Here is a 10740-nt window from a genome sequence, read left to right on the forward strand (position 1 = left end):
TGAATCAAACCCAGAAGGTTATCCTGTTTTTATCTTAACCACTGTTAATTTATTTTTGTCTTGAGTGTGCTAAGTTCTGAACTCAGTGAAGATAGAACTATTTGTGATGGGGATAATATAAAGAACATTGTTGGAAAGCAGTAAGCACAACAGATGGATTTCTGCAATGAACAGAATAAAGCTAGCCTGGAAAAATACCAGTGCCTCAAAGAGCCCCCAAACATCAGCAATACTAAGGTAGGTATCATCAATAGTAGACAGCAAAATTTTTCTTATTTATTCATTCACAAATAGTGAGCATCTTTGGCAAGGCTAATATATGTAATCCATTCCTTAGATTCAACTTTCTTGTGTCCAGAGCCACTTATTGACTAGGTTATTTCCTTTCTCAATATCCTGAGATAAATCCCATCAGGTTCTGAGCACTTACCCACATTACTGTCCTTCAAGATTCCCAATGCCACCACCTCCTGGATATCAATATGCCCTACGACATAAACATACCTCTCCCACTCTTGCTAGTCCCCATGTCCCTTTCCTTGGCAAATGTAGAATGCCAAGTACTACTTTAATACCTCACCCACTTCCTCTGGCTCCAGGCATAAATTCCTTTAGCCTTAAGTGCGCTTACTCACTGTCTAGTTACCCTCTTGCTTTTAATACATTGAGATTCTCTTTAACCCTACTCATCAAGGACATTTACTGTTCTTGTATTGCAGGAGTATTTATTTGAAATTAACACCTAGATGACATGACGAAATTCTAACAATAGGCTATCCTTTTTAAGTCTAATGACAAATTTGGTGACACAAATAAAATTAAAAATATAACTGGCAGCACAGTAGCATAGCAGTTAGTCTATTGCTGTGCAGCACCAGCGATCACTGATTGGGGTTCAGCACCTGCCAGACTAAGGAGATTGTATGTTCTCCCCATGACTGCATGGGTTTCCTCCCAGTGCTCCAGTTTCCTCCCAAAGATGTTCAGGTTAGGATTAGTGAGTTGTAGGCATGCTACGCTGGCACTGGAAGCACGGTGACATGCTGGCTGCCCAACGCAATCTTCACTGATTGGATTTGAAGCAAATAACACATTTCTCTGCATGTTTCAATGTACATATGACAAATGTACATACAGCATTCAAGACAAGGTAGTAAATTGGATTAAATATTGGCTTTGTGAGGGAAGCAGAGAGTGGTCATAGATGGCTGCCCCTCTGACTGGAGGCCTGTGACTAGTGGAGTGGGCCCGTTGATGTTTGTCATCTTTGTCAATAATCTGGATGATAATATGGTTAACTGGATCAGCAAATTTGCTGATGACACCAAGTAAATGCAAGTAGGTTTTTTCCACCCAGGTTAAGTGGGATTACAACCAGAGGTCATGGGTTATAGAACCATAGAACACTACAGCACAGTACAGGCCCTTCAGCCCTCCATGTTATGCCGACCCATATAATCCTTTAAAAAAAAGTACTATCCCATAATCCTCCATTTTTCTTTCATCCATGTGCCTGTTCAAGAGGTTCTTAAATACCTCTAATGTTTTAGCCTCCACCACCATCCCTGGCAAGTCATTCCAGGCACTCACAACCCTTTGTGTAAAAAAAACCCCTGATGTCTTCCCCCTAAACTTTCCTCCCTTAATTTTGTACATATGCCCTCTGGTGTTTGCTATTGGTGGGTGGGAAACAGGTATTAGGACTATCCATCCTATCTATGCCTCTCATAATCTTGTTAGGGGTGAAACATGAATAGTTTAAGGGGAACATGAAGGGAAACTTCACTTAGATGATCATGAGAATGTGGAATGAGCTGCCAGCATATGTGATGCATGCAAGCTTGATTTCAACATTTAAGAGAAGTTTGTATAGGTACATGGACAGTAGGGGTATGGAGTGCTATGGTCCCATTGCAGTTTGATGAGAGTATGCAGTTTAAATAGCTTAACATGGACTAAATAGGCCGAAAGACCTATTCTGTGCTGTATTTTTCTATGACTCAGTGTCTCCAAATAAAGCTAATTTTAATCTCATTTTATCTAGGATACTGAGGTTTCATGGCCATTTTTAGTTGCAAAAAACATTGTAATTGCTACTTTTTAAAATTGCAGACAATCACAAAGATGTAATGGATGCATTTTTATAAAATATGTGATATGATGAACTCACTGTAATTATAATTAGGACAAAGATAAAAGAATTTTTTAAAAGTCATAAACTCTGGAAACTAAATGCTGCAATTTCTTGAAATTTGGAAGAGCTATTTAAAAAAAATACTTGTGCATAAGTCGTTAAAAAAAGACTTGTGCATAAATTGAGTGCAATAGTTGTAGCACACAGATGAAGCAGTCAGTCATTTAAGAGATTGCCCTTCTGCAAAAGTTAACGTAATGTTAAAAGGCAGTCCCTGTCCTTATACAATGCCATTTCCTTCCAGATCAGTGCTGGCAAACGAAGCATGAAATGCCTATGGTTAAGATACACAATATTGTTGGGTAGAGAGTTACAAGATTCATACTTGGTTTTGATGGAAAGACAACATACAGTATTTTCAAGTTCGAAAGGTATGTTTTGAAGGGGATCTAGGAGCTGTGGACAGAATGTATTAATGATACTGTGTAGCAGTTAAGAACATTTTAGTACATTAAATGTGTGATGTAAACATAAATTGTTTATGGTGATACAGAGGATTGATGAAAGCAAGGCCATGAAAGTTATCTGTATAGACTTCACCAAAGCAACACACATTCTGCTAGAAGAACTCAAGAGTGTCAAGCAGCATCAGTGGGAGGAAAGGAATTTTCAACGTTTAGGGTCAAAACCCTGAAAAGGATCAACAATTCCTTTCCTCCCCTAGATGTCGCTCGAACATAGAACACAGCAACTTACAGCACATTGCAGGCCCTACGGCCCACAACGTTGTGCTGACCGTGTAACCTACTCCAGAAACTGCCTAGAATTTCCCTAGTGCAGAGCCTTCTATTTTTCTAAGCTCCATGTACCTTTCTAAAAGGCTCTCAAAAGACTCTATTGTATCTGCTTACACCACTGCTGCCGGCAGTGCATTCCATGCACCTACCATTCTGTGTGAAAAACTTACCCCTGACATCCCCTTTGTACCTACTTCCAAGAATCTTAAAACTATGCTCCCTCATGTCAGCCATTGCAGCCCTGGGAATCTGAAGCAATATGCAATCTGTTGGAAAAACTCAGTTGGTGGTCACACATCTGGCTATCCACATGGTCAATGCCTCTCATCCTCTTATACACCTCTATTAGGTCACCTCTCATCCTCCGTCGCTCCAAGGAGAAAAAGCCAAGTACACTCAACCTATTCTCAGAAGGTACTCGCTCCAATTCAGGCAACATCCTTGTAGATCTCCTCTGTACTCTCTCTAGAGTATCCACATCCTTCCAGAACTGAACACAGTACTCTATGGGGTCTGACCACCCACTGAGTTTTTCCAACAGATTGCATATTGCTCCCAATTCCAGCATCTGCAGTTTTTTTTGTCATGACTTTAGCAAGACCTTTGATAAGGTTCCACGTGGTAGGCTAGTCCAGAAGGTAAGATCACATAGGATCTGAGGTGAACCAGCCAATTGGATATTAACTTTGTTTGGTGGAAGGAGTCAGAAGGTGATAGTGTACAGTTGTTTTTCAGACTGGATGCTTGTTACCTTTGGTGTGCTGCAGGGATCAGTGCTGGATCTACTATATTTTGTCATCTGTATTAATGATTTGCATGATGGATGTTGTCAATGTGGTTAGTAATTTGCAAATACCATTGAAATTGGTGGTATAGTGGACAGTGAAGAAGGCCATCTAAAATTAGAGCAGGATGTAGAAGGACTGGGGAAGTGAAGAGAGCATAGGTTTAAAATGAGGCGAAAGATTTAAAAAGACAACTTTTTCATACAGAACGTGGTAGGTATATGGAACGAGGTGCCAGAGGGAGCTGTGGAGGTGGTTACAATTATAATGTGTAAAAAACATTTAGACAGGTACATGGATAGAAAATGGACATGGGACAAATATAGCTAATGAGACCAGTTCATATAGACAAATAAGTTGACTTGGACCAGTTGAGCCAAAGCTCTGTTTCTGTGCCATCTGACTCTATATAGATCAAGGCAGAATGTCAAACAGATTGCCAGGGAACTACTTAGTCTCCCTCTAAAACTCTGCCATTTTATTTTTTTTTACATCCTTTGGACAGAACAAACTAAAACCTTAGTTCAACATACTAAAGAGAGCCAAATGTAGAGATCCAGGGAATACAGTCCCAGCCTATCCAGCCTCTCCTTATAATTCAAGCCCTCCAGTTCCAGTAACATCCTAACCATATCAAACCCAGTGCACAGCTTTGAATGCCAGCCTAGAGTAATTGCTAGTGTAAAATAAATAAGACTGCTGATGCTGTAATCTGAGGATAAACAGAAATTCTGAAATAACTGGTTCTTTTTCCACAGATACTGTTTAACAGGTCAAGTTCTTCCATTTTTTAAAGTTAACTGATTGTGTACGATGCCTAGATAAAAAGGATATAGTGTGATGCAGGAACATTGCATTTCATTTAGAATAGTGATACTCTGCCATGATTATCCCCAAAACTGGTGCTCCACAGTATTGTGTCCTCAGCCTCCTCATCTACTCTCTACTTTCATAACTGTGTGGCCAAAATCTGTTCTAACTCCATTTACAAGTTTGCAGATGATACCAGGGTAGTGGGCCATCTCTGAAATGACATTGAGTTGGGTTACAGGAAGGAGATATAGAGCTTACTAACATGGTGTCACGACAACAATCTTTCCCTCGATGTCAGCAATACAGAAGAGCTATCTATTGGCTGCAGGACAGAGGCATGCACATGCTCCAGTCTACATTAACGGTGTTGGGATTGAAAGAGATGAGAGTTTCAAGTTCCTAGAATTGAACATCACCAACAGCCTGTCCAAACATGTCGATGCCACTGATAAGAAAGCTCACCAAAGCCTCGACTTCTTTGGGAGGCTAAAGAAATTTGGCACGTCCCCATTAACCACTATTAATTGTTATCAATCCGCCATAGAAAACATTCTATCTGGATACATCATGGCTTCATACAGCAACTGCTCTGCCCGTTACCACAGGAAACTGCTGTGTTGTGGACATAGCTCAGAGCATCATGGAAGCCAGCCTCCCTCCCATGGACTCTGTTTCTACTTCAGAATCAGTGGCAAATGTGTGAAATTTGTTGTCTTTTCGACAGCAGTACAATGCAATACATAATATTAGAAAAAATGTAAATTATAGTAAATATATGTACAAAATAATTAAATAAGCAGGTGCAAAAATAAAAAAAGGTAGTGAGGTAGCCTCATTTCTGCTTCCTCATTAAGTAGCCAGCATAATCAAATATTAAGAATATATGAGTAAAAGGGAGGTGAGAGTTGATATTGGACCACTGAAAAATGATGCTGGTGAGATAGTAATGGGGGACAGAAATGGCAGATGAACTTAATGGGTACTTTGCATCAGTCTTCATGGTGGAAGAGACTAGCAGTGTGCCAGATTGTCAGGAAGCAGGAGTGAGTGCCATTGCTATTACAAAGGGAAAAGTGCTGGGCAAACTCAGAAGTCTTATTGTGGATAAGTCACCTGGACCAGATGGGCTACATCCCAGAGTCCTGAGAGGGTTGCTGAAGAGATAATGAATGTATTGTTCACGATCTTTCAAGAACCACTTGATTCTGGCATGGTCCCGGAGGACTGGGATGTACAAGTACAAATGTAAAATCCTATGGTATTACAGGAAAGATTCTGGCAGAGATAGAGGAATGGCTGACAGGCAGGAGGCAGCAAATGGGAATAAATGGGGCCTTTTCTGGTTGGCTGCCAGTGACTAGTGGTGTTCCTCAGGAGTCAGTATTAGGACCGCCACTTTTCACATTGTTCATCGGTGATTTGGATAATGGATTTGATGGCTTTGTGGCAAAGTTTGTAGATGATACTAAACTAGGTAGAGGGGTAGGTAGTGCTGAGGAAGCAACACGATTGCAACAGGACTTAGACATATTGGAAGAATGAGCAAAAAAGTGGCAGATGGAATATAGTGTTGGGAAAGGTATATAATTCAATTTTGTAGAAGGAACAATAGTGCAGACTATAATCTAAATGGGAAGAAAGTTCAAACATCAGAGGTGCAGAGGGACTTAAGGAGGCTCTGTGCAAGTCTCCCAGAAGGTTAATTCACATGTTCAGTCTGTGGTAAGGAAGGCAAATACAGTGCTGGCATTTATTTCAAGAGAAATAGAATATAAAAACAAGGAGATAATGCTGAGCCTTTATAAGACACCAGGCCACGCTCAGAGTATTGCCAACAGTTTGGGGCCCTATATCAGGGTTGTATTATATTTTAGGCCCTATTTGGCCTCTTCTTTTTACACTGTATATCGATGATTTAGATTATGGATTAAATGGTTTTGTGGCTAAATTTGCAGATGACACCAAAATAGGTGGAGGAGCAGGAAGTGTTGAAGAAATGGAAAGGTTGCAGAGAGACTTGGTCAGTTTAGGAGAGTGGGCAAAAAAATGGCAGATGAGATACAATGTTGAGAAATGTACGGTTGTACATTTTGGAAGAAGAAACAATTGGGCAGATCATTATTTAGATGAGGAGAAAATTCAAAAATCGGAAGTGCAAAGGGACTTGGGGGTCCTAGTGCAGGATATCCTAAAGGTTAACCACCAGGTTGGATTGGCAGTAAGGAAAACAAATGCTATGTTGGCACTCATTTCAAGAGGAATAGTGTATAAGAGTAAGGAGGTGTTGATGAGGCTCTATGGGGCACTGGTGAGACCCCATTTAGAATACTGTGTGCAGTTTTGGGCCCCCTATCTTAGAAAGGATGTGCTGATGTTGGAGAGAGTTCAGAGAAGATTCACTAGGATGATTCCTGGAATGCAGGGACTAACATATGAGGAGTGTTTATCGGCTCTTGGATTGTATTCATTAGAGTATAGAAGAATGAGAGGGGATCTCATAGAAACATTTTGAATGTTGAAAGGGTTGAAAGAGTAAATGTAGAAAGGTTGTTTCCCTTGGTGGATGAGTCCAGGACAAGAGGTCACAGTCTTAGAATTAGAGGGTACCCATTTAAAACAGAGATGAGGAGAAATTTTTTAGCCAGAGGGTCATGGATTTATGGAATTTGTTCCCATATACAGCTGTGGAGGCCCAATCATTGAAGGTTTTTAAGGAGGAAATTGACAGGTATCTGATTAGTCAGGGTATCAAAGGATATGGGGAAAAAAACAGAAATTGGAACTAGACGGGAGAATAGTTTAGCTCATGGTGGAGTGGCAGAGCAGACTTGATGGGCCAAATGGCCTAATTCTGCTCCTTTGTCTTGTGATCACAGAAAAGATGTGTTCTCATTGTAGAGAGGCCAGAGGAGTTTCATGAAGATGATTCTGGGAATGAAAGGGGTAACTTATGTAGAGCATTTGGAAGCTTGGGCCTGTACTCACTGGAATTTAGACAAATGCAGAGGGATCTCATTGCAACCTACTGAATGTTGAAAGGACTAGATAGGGTGGGTATGGAGAGGATGTTTCCTATGGATGAGGTATCCAGAACTAGAGGGCACAGCTTCATAATTGATGGGGCAACCTTTTAGAACAGAGGTAAGGAAGAACTATTTTAGCCAGAGAGTCATTAATCTGTGCAACGCTCTGCTACAGACTGCAGTCGAGGCCAAGTCCATGGGTATATTTAAGGTAGAAGTTCATCATTTCCTGATTGGTCAGGGCATCAAAGGACATGGCAAGAAGGCAGGTGTATGGGGTTGAATGGGATCCGGGATAAGCCATGATGGAATGGCGGAGCAGACTCGATGGGCTGAATGGCCTAAATCTGCTCCTATGTCTTACAGTCTTATGGTCTTACCCACCCCAGACATTCTTTCTTCTCCCCTCTCCACTGGGCAGGAGACACAAAAGCCTGAAAGCATATACCACCAGGCCCAAGGGCAGCTTCTGGCCCACTGTAGTAAGACTTTTAAATTGTTCCCCAGTATGATAAGATGGACTCTTGACATCACAGTCTATTTCATTATGATTTGTACCACACTTTCTCTGCAGTTGTTATTTATTCTGGACTCATTATTATTTTACCTTATACTTCCTCAATGCACCATGTAACAAATTGATCTATGTGAACAGTATACAAGGCAAACTTTTCACTGTATCTCAGCACATGTGACAATAATAAACGAATTCCAATTCCAGATTATTTCCCATGGTGTGATATATGCAAAGAACACTGTAAAAACCACTGGTTTTATTATAGTTAATGTGTTTAACAGCTATTGAAAGCTTGTTTGCTGCATGACAGGGAGTTGTTTATGTGTATAAAAGAAGGAGATTTACTACTGACCATCCACCTTAGGGCTAGGATTGTGAGTGGTCATCATTATCATGTGCCATACTCTGCCAGAGCCTCGGCGACCACTTTCTTCCACTGCAATCTATCAGTGGTCAAATCTCTTGTGTCTCTGGCAGTGAGGGCTATCAATAAAGAGGATGCTCAGATATTCACTGTTGACAAAAGTCCAGACGGCAAAAGGAATGTCAAAACACTATTTTGAGTGCTGCTTGTTTCTTGGATCATTTGCTCAGATTTCCCTTTTGAACTCCTCTCACCCATTCTCTTCTCCTTTGCTGTCCATCACCCCCCTCTGGTGCCCCTCCTCTTTCCCTTTTTTGCATGAATCTTCTCCAATCAGATTCCTTCTTCTTCAGCCCTTCATCTTTTCCCTCCCAGCTTCCTGCTTCGTTTCCCCTCACCAGGTCTCACCTATTACCTGTCAATTTGTATTCCTTCCCCTGCCCCCAATTTCTTATTCTGTCCCTTCCTCTCCAGTCCTGATGAAGGATTTCTGCCTGAAGCATTGACAGTTTAATCCCCTCCATAGATGCTGCCTGACTTACTGAACATTTTGTGTGTATTGCTCAAGATTTCTTCCATCTGCAGAATCTCTTGAGCTTTTGAACTATGGTCATTAGTGGTATTAGGAGCTATCGACAGTTCCTACTTTGCCATCACTAGCAATAAGGCTATGAGTGTTGTATTTACTTCAATGTTGCAAATTGTTGCTCTCACATTACTAATTGCTTAACAAAATGATTTTCTCAAACATATTAATTAATCAATCATATGGTAATAACCCAATGTTTAGCTACAGAGAACATTTTTTGCACGACTTATGTAACTATATCTTACTCTAAATCACAGTATTTTTTCTCTATGTTATCATGCATTGCAACATACTGCCTCCACAAAGTTAGCAAATTTCACAACATATTCCAGAAATATTAAACCTGATTCTGTTTCTGAATTTGTACTATATCTTCTAAACCAATTAAGGTTGATAGGCACTGCCAAAACCTTAGTGAAAGGTAAAAGCTGGCTGTTATTTTTAGTGCATTCCATGACCCTAAGATGTTTTAAAGCACTTTATAAATATAAATAATTAAGTTTTTTGTTTCTGGTGTGGGAAAGCCCAAAGAATAACTTAGAGGAGGGAGAGTGAATTTAACAGGAGCTTAGGATGATAACAGTTACTGATGCCATCTGCAGTTTATCATATTGCTATATGAAAATTACCTGTCACATCTGCCCAACATAGAAATCAAAATTAATTTCCTGGCTGTAGTGTTGAAAATATGAAAGGTCTATTTAAATGTCTGCTCTTCCTTGCTCTCTGTATCATCTCTTATTTCCAAGGTAGTTTTTAAAAAGAATCAACGTTCCCGACCTGAATCTTTGACTCTCCTTCCTTCTCCACAGATCCTGCCTGACCCACTGAGTTCCTTTTGCATTACTCCGGATCCCAGCATCTGCCAGTCTCTTGTGTCTCTCTTTAATAAAAAAGGAAACTGTGACTCTGTGAGTCATGCGTCATTTCACAGATGTAATGCTGATTGCATAGGATGATAGGCCAGGCTTCCTGTTTAAGAACTGAAATCATTATGTGCTGAATGCATCAACTTATTTCATTGTGAAAGACTTTCATCTCTGAAATAAGCATCTCTTTGCATACAGTCCTGCTGCAACTAACTCTTAGTTCTGCGTCAGCACACTCCTGAGCTCCAAAAATGGTTGTGAGATGGAGAGCAGAGGCAATAAATAAAGTTATTTGGAAAATGTATTGTAGTATTCAGGACATAGAATAGTACAGCACAGCACAGGCACCTTGGTCTCAGATATTGTGCCAACCTTTTAGCCTACTCCGAGATCAATCTAACCCTTCCCTTTCTTCATAGCCCTTCATTTTTCTTTTACTTTACATGTGCCTATCTATGAGTCTCTAAAGTGTTCCCAATGTATCTGCCTCTACCACCATCTCTGGCAGTGTGCTCCACACATCCAACACTCTCTATGTTAAAAGCCTACCTCTGACATCCCCCCTATACTTTCATCGAATTGTTTTAAAATTATGCCCTTTCACATTAGCCATTTCCACCCTGGTAAAAAGGCACTGGCTGTTCATTCTATCTGCTAGTCTCTGAACTTGGATGACATTGACAATAACTACAGCAACCTTTATGATGATGTTGTTCTCACAATGAAATTAATGAAGGAATTTATTTTATTTTATTTTGCAATGTAACATGATAACAGGCCCTTCCAGCTTAATAAACCTACACCATCCAATACCCATGTGACCAATTAACTACTAACCTGTACATCTTT

This window comes from Hypanus sabinus, chromosome 21 (genome assembly GCF_030144855.1).
Source record: "Hypanus sabinus isolate sHypSab1 chromosome 21, sHypSab1.hap1, whole genome shotgun sequence".
In the NCBI taxonomy this organism is placed as follows: Eukaryota; Metazoa; Chordata; class Chondrichthyes; order Myliobatiformes; family Dasyatidae; genus Hypanus; species Hypanus sabinus.